Here is a 16,480-nt window from a genome sequence, read left to right as displayed (position 1 = left end):
CTCTCATATACATATCTTTATCTCTTTGCAATTCAGAGACCTGTGCTTGCAATTCCTGCAACTTTTGCAACACTTCTTCATTGGTAAGATTTGATCTTCTCCTAGAACTCTTATAAAAAGAGGTTGGAGTCACACCATGACCCTTACCCCTCACCCGACCGGGATACTCGGGAGCATCTAGTACTCTACTAAGTACGCTCTCCTCACCGGTGGATGCCGATTGCGACAAGGTCTCCTGTAATTCATTTACATTTAAATAATTATTAGTGGAGATAAAAAGTCATTTATATATTAAAAAACATTTGATTTAATTAAAGACATAGTATTATACTTACACATTCAGTATAAACTCTCTGAACATCGGGATCGACAGCGTGATTCTTGCCCACACGAGCTTCCTTCCACAACACATGTACAGGAAGTGAAGCTTCCTCACTTTTAGTCTCCTCCAACTATGCATTGACACAAACGATAAAATCGTCAATTAAAACATGCACATGTAGACAATTAATTAAATCGAATTTCTATTTACTTACAATTTTATCCTCTAAGCGTGCATATCCCAAACGCCCTTTTTTGTATGGATACGCGGGTTTGGATGCTCTCTCCCTATTCGTGGCACTCTTTTTCTGAAAAGCTTCATCTCTTTGCTTTACAAACTCAGCCCAATCTGCTTCATCAATGAAGGTCGCATACTTTGTTGGCCGTCCCGGTGCATCTTCAAGAAATTTTCCATCTTTATCCTTAAGATAGGTGTTTGTCAAAAAACTTTTCCACCCTCTATATCTCTTGCCGGCCAAACTAAGTATGTAGCTTTTACGTTCATCTGGTATCTCAAAAGTCCTCTGCAAAAAAACGTACGCATAGTGTGTTAGTATAAATAATTTAAACAATTTATCGTCAAGATAATAACAACAATTAACCATATATGATATATACCTGAAGCTCTTCCCAAATCGCTTGTTTTTTCTCCTCCAATTCTAAATTTTTCGTTTTCGATTTCCAGGTAGCTATGGAGACCGGAATATGCATACGGACAAGTGTACCAATATAACTTGTCAACTTTGCAGAATTAGGACCAATTGGTTGTTTATCAGAATTCCATTCCAATCGGTATACTAATCCTTGGTCTCTATGTCGTATGATACTCCTCATAATAGTGATGCCTCGTGCAACCTCTTTTGCTTCAGTATTAGGTGGAGCATTTGTATCCGAAGCAACTCTTTCTTGTGAGTTTTCTTGTAAGTTTTCAGGTGGGTTTTCAGGTGGAGCATCTCTATCTGAAGCCATTGAACCTGTATCAAACAAACTAAAGCACATTAGTACACTATTAATAAGCTAACAATCTATACAAGTCAAATGGAAGTCAAACCATGCATGTACAAGTAAATCGGAAACGAAATCGGTACAAATCAAAATAAGCGTAAAAAAGAAAGTTATCGGAATTGAACGAAATTTACATGGCTATGGTAAAACGTCGCCACGGACTCAAAAACAAAGTCGGTTTTCCGAAATTCAGACCCTAAGCCCGACTTTTGATTACGGGCAGAAGCAAAACCGATAAAAAAATAGTCCCGAAATGTAAAGATAAGTGCATGAGCAGCTCCGGAATCGTCAAAATAGTATAGTTACATGTAAAGAAGTCAACAATCGGATACATGGTTCAAAAGTTATGTACAAAACGAGAATATGCACCAAATTGAATAAAACAAATTAGTCGGACTATGTATACTATTACCTTTATCACTAACGTCTCTTTCTTTTCTTGGTAGGTTTGTGTACTACGCGTCTCTTAACAATGCGGACGGTTGGATTGATCCAAATACCCTCATTATGATCATTTCTAATACAAGATTCATTCTCATTTTGATCGTTTCTTGTACAAGATTCAATGCCAACACCAATATCACCTTGATCTTCAATTTTTTCATCAACTATTTTGTTAGATAAAAGCACTATAGACCATTTCGTACTTGTCGGATCATTGACATAGAACACTTGTTTAGCTTGAGAGGCTAGAATGAAAGGCTCATCTTTGTACCCTACCCTATTGAGATCCACTTGCAAAAATCCTGACTTATCCATTCGTACGCCACTATTATTTTCAACCCACTTGCAACCAAATACAGGAATCTGAAACTTCGCGTAATCAAACACCAAAATGCGCTCGATAACCCCAAAATATGACAAATTTGCAAATTTCGGATTTAAGTCATTCGCACTTGATATGTGCATAGCTTCAGCTACCAAGGTTACACCACTATTTTGCATAGTACTTTTATCATCCTGTTCTTTGGTATAAAATGTGTATCCATTAATTGCGTATGCGCTATAAGAAAGTACAATTACAGATGGACCATAGGCTAAACATCTCAACCTTTCTGTTACTGAAGCAGGATCTGAACGATACTTTGAATAAATATGATCTCTAAACCACGGTATGAAACTTCGATTGTGCTCTCGTACTATCCAGTTCTCATTTCTATTTGGATTTAAATCTCGGAGAACAACTTTGTGCATTTCAACAAACGGCTCAACCTCAATCTCATTGTGCAGAACATACAAGTGCACTTGATCCCGTTCGACCATTGATACTGTCACAACTTTATTTCCAATTAGCCTTTTTCCTTCTTTTTTTTCGACAATATGAGATTTGGGGAGTCCAATTGATTGAACATTTGACAGATATTCAGTACAAAACTCAACCGCTTCTTCAGCAACGTATCGCTCGGCAATACAACCCTCCGGTCGACTTCTGTTTTTCACGTACCCTTTTAATATTTTCATATAACGTTCAGCAGGGTACATCCATCTCATATAAGCTGGTCCGCACAGTTGTGTCTCTTTCACAAGATGAACGACTAGATGAACCATTATGTCAAAAAACGAGGGAGGAAAATACATTTCAAGATCACATAAAGTAACAACTATCTCATTTTGCAATGTTGGTAAGATCGCGGGATCGACCACCTTACTGCAAATAGACCTGAAGAAGAAACACAGCTTAGTTATTGCGCTTCTTACTTTTTCTGGCAGAATAGAACGTATACCTATTGGTAAAAAATGTTCCATTATAACATGGCAATCATGCGTCTTCAAACTCTTTAACTTGAGGTCTTTCATGGACACAAGTCTTCTAATATCTGAAGAGTAGCCTTCTGGAACTTTTACTTCACTGAGGAACTTACACAATGTTTTCTTCTCCTTTCTAGATAGAGTGTAAACAGCAGGTGGCAGATATGTTCGTCTTCCTTTCGTCACGGGCCCCAATTCAGTTCTCATCCCCATGTTTACCATGTCATTCCTTATGTTAACGCCATCCTTAGACTTTCCTTGTATATTGAGTAGCGTACCTATAACGCTGTCAAATACATTTTTTTCAATATGCATAACATCCAGGAAATGTCTTACGTACAACGACTTCCAATATGGAAGTTCAAAGAAAATTGACTTCTTCTTCCACCCACCCTTGACAATTGAATGTGCAAAAGGCTTGCCAAACTGAGTGCTCACATCTTTCACCTTTTCAAAAATTTGATCACCTGACAAAAAAGGCGGGGCTGTACGATGTTCGGCCTCTCCATTGAATGCTTTTCTCCACCCACGGTAGTGATGATTAGAATTTAAGAATCTACGATGGCCGAGAAAGACATTCTTCTGACAAAGCGCCAATCGTGTCGTATCGGTTTCATCTTCACAAACAGGACACGCCTTTTGACCCTTGTTGCTGTACCCGGATAGATTTCCGTATGCTGGAAAATCATTAATTGTTCCAAACAACATCGCCCTCAAGTTGAAACTTTCTTTCCTATACCCATCGTAAACCTCCACACCTCTCTCCCACAAAAACTTTAAATCTTCGATTAAGGGTGCCAAGTATACGTCTATGTCATTCCCTGGTTGTTTAGGCCCAGAAATTAGCATAGATAACATCATGTACTTACGCTTCATACATAGCCACGGAGGTAAGTTATAAATCATAAGAATCACAGGCCATGTGCTATGCGAGATACTTTGAATACCATGCGGGTTCATTCCATCAGTAGACAATGACAACCGAAGGTTTCTTGCTTCTTTTCCAAATTCAGGATATTCAGTATCAACTTTACTCCATTGTGGTGAGTCTGCCGGATGTCGCAACTTTCCATCAATAATTCTTTCATCTGCATGCCAAGTCAAGTGTCTTGAATCGGTCTCACTACGATACATGCGTCTAAATCTCGGAATTATAGGAAAATACCATAAGACTTTAGCAGGAGACAACTTTTTCTTATATCGAGGGGCACCACATTTAGGACACTCATTCAACGCTGCATACTCGTTTCGAAACAAAACGCAATCGTTTGGACATGCGTGTATCTTATCATAGCCCATTCCAATAGAAGACAACATCTTTTTGGCTTCATACGTTCGATTGGGAAGAACATTATCCTCTGGTAGCATATCTTTCATAAGGGCTAATAACTCTGTGAAACTTTTATCCGACCATCCATTGTCCGCCTTTAAGTTGTACAACTTTAACACCGCAGACAATCTTGTGAATTTTGAACAACCATCATACAACGGTTTCTCTGCATCGCTTACCAACCTCTCAAACATTTTGGGACAATCCGCTAGATCTTCTTCCAGCGCTTCTGCAATCTCTTCGACTCGATCACAATCGTATGTGTCTGTGCAATCGTCGTTTGAAGCATACTTCCTATTACACCTCGACCCAGCATTCCCGGTACTTTTCTCACCATGCATTGTCCAACATGTATAACTTCTATCAATTCCAAACCGTAGTAAATGAGATCCCAACTGATTCCCGTCAACCTTACCCCCGGCATAACAGCAACCCAAGCAAGGACACGGCATTCGAAGCGGGTCTTTGGAGTTCGCAACCGCAAACTCAACAAATTCCCATACCCCTTTCTCGTACTCTTTCGACAATCGGTTTGAATTCATCCATGTCTTATCCATGTCTTAATTAAGCTAAACAACATCGGTCAAACTTCCACTCTTCACAAGTAACCCCTATGGCGAATTCAATTCACAAAGTTAGTAAGTACCTCCTATATTAACTCTCTAAACACATAAAACTAATGTGTTTCTGTCAAAACGCAAAGTATAAACGGAATGAATCCGAAGCAATAAAACGTAACATATATAATCACACAATTTCAGACAAATTCATCATAATACCAGTAATTTGAGAAAGAAATTTACCTCGGATGTTACCGAACTCAAGAAAACGCCAAACGTCGAACTAGGCTGGGAAACGATCAAACTTTCACTATACACAAGTTACCCCTATAGCAAATTCACAAAGTTAGTAACCACCAAGACAAAATCGATTGAACAAAGGAAATCAACAATAGTTTGATGTGTGTACATACTCCTAAATATGTAGTACCAGAGTCAATGATACGAGCTCCAAAGAGATCCAAAGTTATCAATCCAGTCAGACCTATACAAGAAATTCAATTCAATGTATGATTATAATAAGAATGGGTGAATAGCTCATGATGCAGTTAATTAAATACACCACTACTAACACTACTAACACAAGACACACGATGCAGTTAATTAAATACACCACTACTAACACGAAGCTATAAAACTTTTTGCTCAAAAGCAAACCTTATGAATCATCCTTGTCTATATACATTAACTCACTCTTGTTTCATTCTTTACCTTCTCTCTTCCTCATTAATTCAACTCTCATAAGGTATATATTATTACAATTATTATATATTATTTATTATTTAATTTCTCTATGTGCTGTCATTCTCATACTTTACAGTACTTGGCAAACAGAAACAGGAAAAGAAAACAATGTGGCAGTCTTATATTAAAAAGAGAAAATAGGAAAAGAAAACAAAAGATACTTTTTCAAAGAAAAGGGCCCCAATATTTCAGAGAACAAATCGATGACTTTGCAAAAAGGCAGTACCTTCAAGAACAGATTCTTTCAATGCAATTTTTTGTCTGAGTTCTGCTACTTCTTTGGCCTGAAACGCATAATAATTTAATACGCTTTCCCAGATATGAAGATGGCACAAAGATTTTGTTAACTCAATTCTAATAGAAAAGTCTCATTCTAATACATTAATAAGCTACACTTGTGATACTATTGTTTGATGAAATGCCAAAATTTTGTGATACTCATGGTGCAAGTTTAGCCGTACTATGTTACTATTGTTTGATGAAATGCCAAAATTTTGTGATAAACAGTGGCAAGTCTATTTTGTATTCAGTAACTTCAGAATTTTATCAACACTACAGCCAAAAAACCATGGATTTTTGAATCATGAAAAGCGGAAGTAAATCAACTTAGAATTTAAAAATACCTACTAAGGATTGTGGCATTTCATCAATTATCAACTCAAATCATTTCTTTCAGGCATTTCATCAAACAAGTTGCAGGCAGAAGTTCAATCTTTGATACCAAATAAAATTTTCACTGAAAATTAAACCTAAAACTCACCGGCGGTGGATAAAACGAGTGACGGAGGAGAAGCCGACGGAGGGACGCCGACGGTGGTTGCCGATGGTGGTGGACGGAAGGGTTTCGCGTGCAGTGAGGGTTTGTGGATGAAGAACAGTGGTGGACGGAAGCTGGGTTCTGCAGAAAACGAAAGAGAGAAATGAGAAACAGTAACGCGTGTTTTGGTTTTTAATTTTTAGTAATAAAGGCTACTAAAGCGCTTCTGAAAAGCGCTCTCATAGCCTGGTCTATACCAGCGCTTTTGACAAAAAGCGCTCTCATTAAACACCCCTACCAGAGCGCTTTTGAAAAGCGCTTTCGTTCCCCCCACGTTCCCCCCACCTACCAGAGCGCTTTTGTAAAGCGCTTTCGTACCCCCCCCCTACCAGAGCGCTTTTGAAAAGCGCTCTCATAACCCCCCCCTACCAGAGCGCTTCTTAAAAGCGCTTTCATACCCCCCCACTATTAGAGCGCTTTTTTAGCGTGTTTTTTAATTTTGTCTTTAGCGAAGCCTATGCCAGCGCTTTTCCTAAAAGCGCTTTCGTAGGGGTGCTGCTAAAAGCCAAATTTGGCGTAGTGAGAGGAAAGTTGTGAAACCCTAGGTTTTGAAATCATAGATTAAGGGGATAACATCTAAGGATTCACGCAATTGGGAGAGGGATTTGATCGACAGCAACGAGTATAACAAGATATCAATCAAATTTCAAAATGGAAGATGAAGGAGATCGAACTTACTGGATCAGAAGATACGCGTGTGATGACGAGAATACCAGAGGTGAAGCTCCAGCTAGCTTGGCGAAATAAACACGAGTTCTTCAGGTAATTTTCAGTTGCTTAAATCTTTGTTCTTCTCTCAATTTCTGCTTCTTCTTCTATTTCTTCTTTTATCTTTTCCGTGTGTGGATCTTTCTGCGTTTGAGTTGTCGCGATTGTGAGATAAAGATTGGGAATTGATGATGGTGAAGGTGACGATTCGCCGGCGATGAAATGAGGCTTAGCTCAGCCTCTTTCAGAGCCTGGTGATGGCTCTGAAGACGCTTTGTGAGGAGCTTTGAGTGTGGGGAATGAGAGGAGAGAAAGAAAGATGAATGGATAATAGAGTTGCAGAGAAGATAATGGAGAATTCGGAATGATGGAGCTGATGAATTGAGTGTGTGAATGGTGGATGATGCGTGGAGAGAGTGGTGATGGACTTGCAGAGGGAGTTGAAGAGTGATTGAAGATGAAGATGGTGTGAAAAATGGTGGAGAAGAGGTTTGAAGATGGTGATTTCGCAGAGTTTGTGGAGTGAGGATGGTGATGAATGATGAAGACCAAAAGTGAAGTAGTGAAGAAGAATGAAGATGAAGTTGATTGTGGAGAAGTGAAGAATGGCTGAGATGGAAGAGTGAAGGAGTTGAAACAGAGTGAAGATGATGAATGGAAGTGAGAAATGGTGGAGAGGCTTTAAAAATGGAGGGAGGTTTGAATATATAGAGATTGAGAGGGAAAAGTTAGTTGAGGGAGGAGAGATTATAGCCCTTGGATTGAGTTTCGGTTATGAGATTGGAGGGCTGAGATTGAGTCTCCTATAAGGTTAGTTATCCAGTGATTTTTCTGTTATAACTCGTTTTCAATTGGTTAGAGGTTGTTAGGATTGGTTAGAGGAGTAACTGATTCTGTTATGCTTCTGTTTTGACAGTTATAGATGGTTATGTGAGCTGGCAGTTAGTAATTGGTTAGAAGGTTTAGAGTGGTGGTTATGGATTCTGTTATTTTCTGTTAGATTTAGGAAAAGTTTGTTATAACAGTTAGGATTTGTTAGAAATATGGTTACAAGTCTGTTAGAGAAAATAGAAAGGGGTTAGTTAGAGGGTTGTTAAGTTAGTTATGATGTTTATGTATGATATGATGTGGCTGGGAGTTTTATGCAACTAATTGGTAAATGAATGATTAGGCTGTTAGGACGGGTTCCTGTTGGTTTATGCAGGGCTGCTGGTTTGAATTATTTTGTAGTTTAAATTAATGGTTCTGAAGTGTATTTGGCTGGAAAGTCTTGTGCAGCTCTTAAGTTGATTTTGAACTATTTGGATGAAGATTCAGAACTGTTTTGAAACATATTGATGCTACATCTTGTTCTTTGCAGGGTTTGAATCATGTCGAGTCTCTTCTTTCCTTGAATCAACTCCACTTCATTGGATTCCATTGGATAAGAGTCTGAAGAAGTGGACTAGTCTTTGCGGATTCGGAAGGCTTTTTTTTTTTTGAAGGAGAACTAATCATACTTGAAGCTGGACAAGCGATGATACCCGCATCATTTTCAGCACTGTCAACAGAAGGAATGGTGTGATGATGATGTGATGAATAACTCAAGGGGACCCATGGAGATCTTTTCAAGTAAAGCAAAAAAATGAAGTTGAATGAAGACATAGCAATTTTAATGGATCTCTTTCTTGCTGTTTTTGTACTTTTCTTTGTAATGATTGTGTATTTTGTAATGGTTTTGGTAATGGAAATTGGGACTTTGGACTTGGATAAATATGATTGATTGTAATTATAAACATGTAACGTTGAACCTTCATAGTGAAATTGGACTTTAAGCTTGTAAATTTGTTGTGGAAATCTTGGAACGAGGCTTGTAATGAGCCATGATGCTCGCTTGAATGAACTTTGCCAATAGTTTCTTCTTACATATTGAATATATTTTTAACTTGAACTCTAAGTGAATCCCTGTCATATTGTTGATTATTGTTGCTTGGTAACTTCGAACAAAGAGGAGAGCCTTAAGAACCATAGAGAATGTTAATTATTAAATATCCTTGATCCCAATACCAAGTTTTTGATTAATGATGCATGATGTGTGAAATGACCTAGTGGATGAAATTGTGAGATGCATAAGCCAATTAAGAATAATTAGATGGGCAAATTTTGGGGTGCAACAGCTGCCCCTATTTAATCATCTTAAATCTGAAGGAGAGATTGGCGCCAGCCTTTCGAAACTTCAAGATAGAAGAAGATTAAATACCAAGTGAACCTGAAAATTTGCCTTATGAGAGATAGGAACCGTTGGGAGAAAAGATGGTGTCATTTTATTGAGGAATGTCAACTCTGGGTTGAGCAAATTAACTCTGGGTTAGAAATGAAATAAACTTAAACTCTGGGTTGAAAAAGAAAAGTGGGTCGACTCTGGGTCGAAGAGTAAGGAAGTCAACTCTGGGTTGAGAAAGAAAGAAAGAAAATCAACTCTGGGTTGAAAGGAGATAACCGTCAACTCTGGGTTGAGTGGGAAATAAGACAAAAGATAACCGTCAACTCTGGGTTGAGTGGGAAAAGGATAAAGGATGACCGTCAACTCAGGGTTGAGTGGGAAAGGAGAAAAGATAACCGTCAACTCTGGGTTGAGTGGGAAAAGACAAAGGATAACTGTCAACTCTGGGTTGAGTGAGAAAAATGAACAAGGTAACCGTCAACTCTGGGTTGAGAGGGAAAAGATGAAATCAATTCTGGATTGAATAAAGGATAACTGTCAACTCTGGGTTGAGTGGGAAGAGACAAATGATAGCCGTCAACTCAGGGTTGAGTGGGAAAGAGAAATAAACAATTCTGGATTGAACAAAGGATAACCGTCAACTCTGGGTTGAGTGGGAAAGAGAAATAATCAATTCTGGATTGAACAAAGGATAACCGTCAACTCTGGGTTGAGTGGGAAGGAAGAGAGATAACCGTCAACTCTGGGTTGAACAAATGATAACCGTCAACTCTGGGTTGAGTGGGAAAAAGAAGTCAATAAGAAGTATCCGTCAACTCTGGGTTGAGTGGGAAAAGAGAAATCAATTCTGGATTGAACAAGGGATAACCGTCAACTTTGGGTTGAGTGGGAAAAGAAACAAGAGATAACCGTCAACTCTGGGTTGAGTGGGAATAACAAAAGATGGCCGTCAACTCTGGGTTGAGCGGGAAGAGAGACAAAAGATAACCGTCAACTCTGGGTTGAGTGGGAATAACAAAAGATGGCCGCCAACTCTGGGTTGAGTGGGAAAAGAGACAAAAGATAACCGTCAACTCTGGGTTGAGTGGGAAAAGGATAAAGGATGACCGTCAACTCTGGGTTGAGTGGGAAAAGGATAAAAGGTAACCGTCAACTCAGGGTTGAGTGGGAAAAAGACAAAAGATAACCGTCAACTCTGGGTTGAGTGGGAAAGGGAATCAAGAAAAAGAGATGACCGTCAACTCTGGGTTGAGAGGGAAAAGATAATTAACTCGGGGTTAAAAGATGAAAGAAAGTCAACTCTGGGTTGAATACAAAAACATCAACTCTGGGTTGAAGAAAGATGAACATGATTGACTTTGGGAGATGACACCACAGTGGTAACTCTGAGTGATCCAGTAGTATATCAATTTGAATACTTGTAGGGACCTCATCTGATGAGTAACTTGGCTTATGCTTCATATGTGATGCTTGATTTGTTTTATGCACTTTTGGAGATGCAATGCAATGAATTCTATATGTAGTGTACTGATTGATCAGGGTTTCCGCTTTGTGGGGAATAGATTAGGTGGAGTTCTGAACTCTGCTTGATTCAAGATAGGGTGGATGCCCCTGCTTTATTGATGATTGGATCATTGAGGGAGATATGCCAATGAGAATGCAATGATATATATGATGAATGTATGGAATAATTGTTTCCAAGATATAAGTGGATGGATGATGCCTTTGTGGAAAGGTCATAGCTTGAAGGATAGAATTTATGGAGGTGAGGCGTTTGGCTTGACTCCTCAACACCTATCTCGTTATCTGACACTTGATCGAAGATGAAGAGATGAATTGTGGCTAGCTTGCCCCAGCTTGTATGATCTCTCGAGGTAGAACTTTGATAATGCTCGAATCATGGAGATTTGCAATGGTATGCCCCAATGCTGATCATGGAATGAATGCCCCAGGTTGAGAGGAACTATTCCATCAAATGGATGCTTCAGGTATTTGCTCAGTGGATGACCAACCTTTGCCTTTGTAAGATTACTCGATGGAAATTTAATGTTGAACTTTCCTTGGTATCAAGTACTTATTTTCAGATTAGAGACGATTCTGTTTTGAAAGAGATAATGAGAATGCAATGCACATGTTAATCTCAAAAGAAAAGTTTTATTTGTCAAAATGTTGTATTGATACTAACACAAGTGACACAGCAACATTAGGAGTCAGTTTGACATGATTTTACAGTTTGTATGCTTTCGGAACAAACCCTACTTCAATTAGGACTTTTGAGGGTTGTAACGTGGCCGGGTTCACGGTTTGAGAAACAAAGGATAAAGGCTCAAATTCTACTTAACCCGCCCCTCTTCGTGATGTTCTCCAGTCCTATGTTCAGCTAGTTCGACACGAGTATTCGCCTTTCAGGAAGGATTGTGATGGATGAGGATCCTTTATGGCTTTGATGGAGGTGGCAGCCACCCCTTGGTGCTTTTGTTGATGGTCACAACAACTTGTCCCTTGGAGTATTTTTCTTCTTGTTCTTTTCTTTTGCTTTCCCTAACTTTTGCCTGGACAAAAAGTTTCTTTTGATTTTGGTTTCCGTTGTCCAGCGGAATATGCCCTAATTTTTGCCTAAGTCATTTGCTTAAAAGCTTTTCTTTTTTCTTTTGACTTAGCGGGCTATTTTTTTTTTATCATTTTGATCATGATTCATAACTTTCTTTTCATTCTTTTTTTTGTCTCGTTCGGGAACAAGTTGTATGACTTTTGTGATTGACTTGATGAAAAGGTTGTGACTGCCTTCTTCTTAGTGAATGAGAGACATTCATTGTGGATTGTGCTCTTCTTCTTTTGTTGTGAGATATGATTGATCCTCTGATGGAATATCTGAAAATTGAGCGCTCGGTCCCACTAACTGAAGACTACCCTGCCCATGGTTAAGATTGAGGGTTTTGTGTTTTTTGAAAAGAAACTACTACTCCTTAGGCTCAAAGGGGTTGACGAAGGTTTCACTCCCTTATAACTCCGGTGTTTAGGAATTGAAACAATGCCTGTACATCGTCAGCAGGATCTTTGTTCCAAAAGCATACAGTTAGTAGTTCATACGTTTTTGATTTTCATCATTCTCTTTTTTTAGTTGCTTAAGACAAATGAGTTGAATATCAATGAACATAATGACAAAGATGAAATGATTTGAGAAAAACATGTATATTACATTATTTTTATTTATTCAAACAGAATGAGTTTCTTACAATGAGAAGTACTTGATAACAACAAAAGTAATACAGTTGAAAATACTTTGAAGTAATCTAGACAATGGCAAGCTTGGCCTTATGCAAGTGAAATGTTCTCTGACAAACACAAAGTCTTCAGGCTCTAGTGGTGGAAGGTGCCCCCTTTAGGGGGCATGGAGTTTTCTGATGTTAGCTTGATCTTGTTTGTAATTCTCCATGATTCTTCTTCTGTGAGCTCTTGTCAGATATCGATGTGGAGGAATCGCCTTGTCTAATATGATGGAGAGGAAGAGTGGTAAGAGTCTTGGTAACCATGGATGCACATGCATGAATGCAAAAATGTTAATGATGATGCAAATGCAGCATAACTCAGGATCAAGGATCAATGCCTCTTGGATAATAGCTTCTCATGGTCAATAAGATATGGTCGAATCCTCCAGATTCAGAGGTTCGACGTTGCTTTCTGGATAAATAGCTTGTGCATAAGTCAAAGATGGTCGAACCCTCCAGATTCAGAGGTTCGACGTTGATTCTGATAGATAACTGATGTAGAACTTCTGTATAAGTCAAATGTCCCAGGATCAAAGGTTCGATGTCTTTTATTGAATAGCAGAAATCAGGGTATGATGGAGGTCAAGTTTCCTGTCCCACCCCAATCTCACGGGTATGTATCTAGACACGGACAAGTGGTCCCTAATGGTCACCAGGGTCTACAGTTCCCATGGGGTACAAAGTGTTTGAGGCAACAAGCGTGCCAGACACAGTGTTCCATGAAAGAACCTCGCCCAGTTGTGGTACCCCATGTCAAGCTCGATCGTAGCAAGGGCTACGGGAGTCGACATGAGCATCCACGCTAATCCTATGTGTCACTGGCCTGGGTAGTGGGCCTTTTACCTCATACAAACCCCCACCTGCAAAACAGAACAGAAGACCCCAGGGAACACAAAATATAATCCATATGCATGATGTGCAAACAGAAATAAACATGATATGCAGGCAAAGAATAAGCATGCAAACATATATACAAGGTATAGACATAAAACAAGTAAACACCCAGTAAATAAACAAACAAACGCAGGCTAGGATCGACTCGCTAAGAATGGACCCGCAATAGGTCTAGCAACATCCCCGGCAGAGTCGCCAGCTGTCGCACGCTCGCGAAAATGTGAACAGAGTCGCCACCAATATATTTATCCCATAAGGGAAAGGGATATCAGAAAACCTAGGAAAGGATAAGAACAGGGTCTTGCGACCAGAGATAAGGTACGGGAGTCGGTTACGCAAGGGGAAGGTGCTAGCACCCCTCACGCCCATCGTACTCGATGGTATCCGCCTATGATTGTTGCTATCTAAAGGGTGTATAAATCTAAAGCTTAATTACTAAGGGAATGCATGCAAATGAAAGAAAAGAAACACGGGGAAAAAAAGGTTTATAAATAATTGTGCTCGCTCAGGCCCCGCGACCCAATGCCTACGTATCCTTTTCAGGAATCAGAGCGCCGTAGTTCGGCTCTTTAGTTTTTGTTTGTTTTTGTGTTTTTTAGTGGACGAAGTTACATTCGCACTCCGCTACTCGACCTCTGGAGTCTTAAGCTGGGAATGGAGCGGAAATAACGTGTCCGATTAAAGAATGCCTCGGAGGCGAGATAGAGAAGAGAGTTTGAGCGTTCAAGTGGCACCCTAGAGCAAGGGAGACTCGAGTTGCTCTATGGTTTGTGTTTTTTAACGTTGGGAACTTACGCTCGAATGGTTCCCTAAAGCAAGGGAGATCCAAGCACTCGAATGATTCCCTAAAGCAAGGGAGATTCAAGCTTCCATTCCCTTTTTATTAGTCAAGCATTTATTAGTCATTTTTTAAGGTGTTTTCTTTGTATCTTTTAAGGGAATTAAAATCAAGCATTTGTTAAGTGTTTTAAAGTTGAAAAGGAAAAGAAACTAGTCTAAGCAAACTAGCCTAATATGAAGGGAATTTTTACCTAATGTTATCATGGTTTCTACCTAAGGTTAGGAATAAAAGAATACGAAAATAAAGATCACAATTAGAAGTCATAAGTAAGATACATGAGCAAAATTGAGTAAGGATACAATGGTACAAAATTATACACAAGCATGTAATGACAAGTCAAGAATATAATACAAAAATGAACAAGAAATACTACTATTTTTATATTGATTTTTATGGGAGAAATTGAATTCTAATTTGAACAAAAGAAATTAAAATGATTAGCCTAAAAAACTAATATTTTTTATGATTATTTTTTATATGACAAAATATGTATTAAAGGTCTAAAACAATAAGAAAAGTCAGCATTTTTATTACTAAAAGAAGTGACAAAAAAATCTAATTAAAATCTAAAATAAAGATGTAAACAGGGGGCATGAACTGAGAAAAGAGGTGTGATGAGCAAGGCGCAGGGCCCAGCGGTTCTGGCCCAAACAAAGTTTTTGTATAGTTTTCTGTTCAGCCAAAAACGGGCCAAGAGGGGTGTGAATAGACTATGGCCCAAGGGATTCATCAGAACTTAACTAAATTAGATTTTATTATTTGGTTTTAACAAAGATGACTTAATCTCCATTAACAATTCAGATTAACGTTAATCATGCATATTTAACCCCCTAAAACTCAATCAATTCAATATTAATCTCAATTAATAAAAAACAAAAGAAAGGGGTAATTAGGGTTATGTTATGATTCACATCTCACGTTCACTCTCCCTCCATGTTTTTTTCTCTCAAACGAACAAAACGGCGACGACGGCCTACCCTCGCCGTGAACCACCGTCTCCCTCCTCTCAAACACTAAAAATCAAACGCAAAACCCAATCTATTTCTAACCCTCAATACGCACATGGATTCAGATTCTCACAGTTTGTTTCCATGAAATGGGATCGAAGAGGAAAGTTGTGAAACCCTAGGTTTTGAAATCATAGATTAAGGGGATAACATCTAAGGATTCACGCAATTGGGAGAGGGATTTGATCGACAGCAACGAGTATAACAAGATATCAATCAAATTTCAAAATGGAAGATGAAGGAGATCGAACTTACCTGGATCAGAAGATACGCGTGTGATGACGAGAATACCAGAGGTGAAGCTCCAGCTAGCTTGGCGAAATAAACGCGAGTTCTTCAGGTAATTTTCAGTTGCTTAAATTTTTGTTCTTCTCTCAATTTCTGCTTCTTCTTCTATTTCTTCTTTTATCTTTTCCGTGTGTGGATCTTTCTGCGTTTGAGTTGTCGCGATTGTGAGATAAAGATTGGGAATTGATGATGGTGAAGGTGACGATTCGCCGGCGATGAAATGAGGCTTAGCTCAGCCTCTTTCAGAGCCTGGTGATGGCTCTGAAGACGCTTTGTGAGGAGCTTTGAGTGTGGGAATGAGAGGAAAGAAAGAAAGATGAATGGATAATAGAGTTGCAGAGAAGATAATGGAGAATTCAGAATGATGGAGCTGATGAATTGAGTGTGTGAATGGTGGATGATGCGTGGAGAGAGTGGTGATGGACTTGCAGAGGGAGTTGAAGAGTGATTGAAGATGAAGATGGTGTGAAAAATGGTGGAGAAGAGGTTTGAAGATGGTGATTTCGCAGAGTTTGTGGAGTGAGGATGGTGATGAATGATGAAGACCAAAAGTGAAGTAGTGAAGAAGAATGAAGATGAAGTTGATTGTGGAGAAGTGAAGAATGGCTGAGATGGAAGAGTGAAGGAGTTGAAACGGAGTGAAGATGATGAATGGAAGTGAGAAATGGTGGAGAGGCTTTAAAAATGGAGGGAGGTTTGAATATATAGAGATTGAGAGGGAAAAGTTAGTTGAGGGAGGAGAGA

The 16,480-nt window shown here is 39.0% G+C and overlaps 1 long non-coding RNA gene across 1 annotated transcript; it reads right to left on the bottom strand.

Moving 5' to 3' along the window:
- Window positions 1-5,208: 5,208 nt before the first annotated feature.
- Window positions 5,209-6,587, bottom strand: LOC131656583 (uncharacterized). Its single transcript, XR_009300173.1, has 3 exons — window positions 6,470-6,587; window positions 5,379-5,449; window positions 5,209-5,292 (listed from the first exon to the last, which is right to left on the bottom strand). It is a non-coding gene; the product is annotated as an uncharacterized LOC131656583 (long non-coding RNA).
- Window positions 6,588-16,480: the final 9,893 nt, after the last annotated feature.

Source organism: Vicia villosa, linkage group LG3 (genome assembly GCF_029867415.1).
Source record: "Vicia villosa cultivar HV-30 ecotype Madison, WI linkage group LG3, Vvil1.0, whole genome shotgun sequence".
In the NCBI taxonomy this organism is placed as follows: domain Eukaryota; kingdom Viridiplantae; phylum Streptophyta; class Magnoliopsida; order Fabales; family Fabaceae; genus Vicia; species Vicia villosa.
Note: the sequence above shows the minus strand (reverse complement) of the source record. Positions and strands in the feature narration are given on the sequence as shown.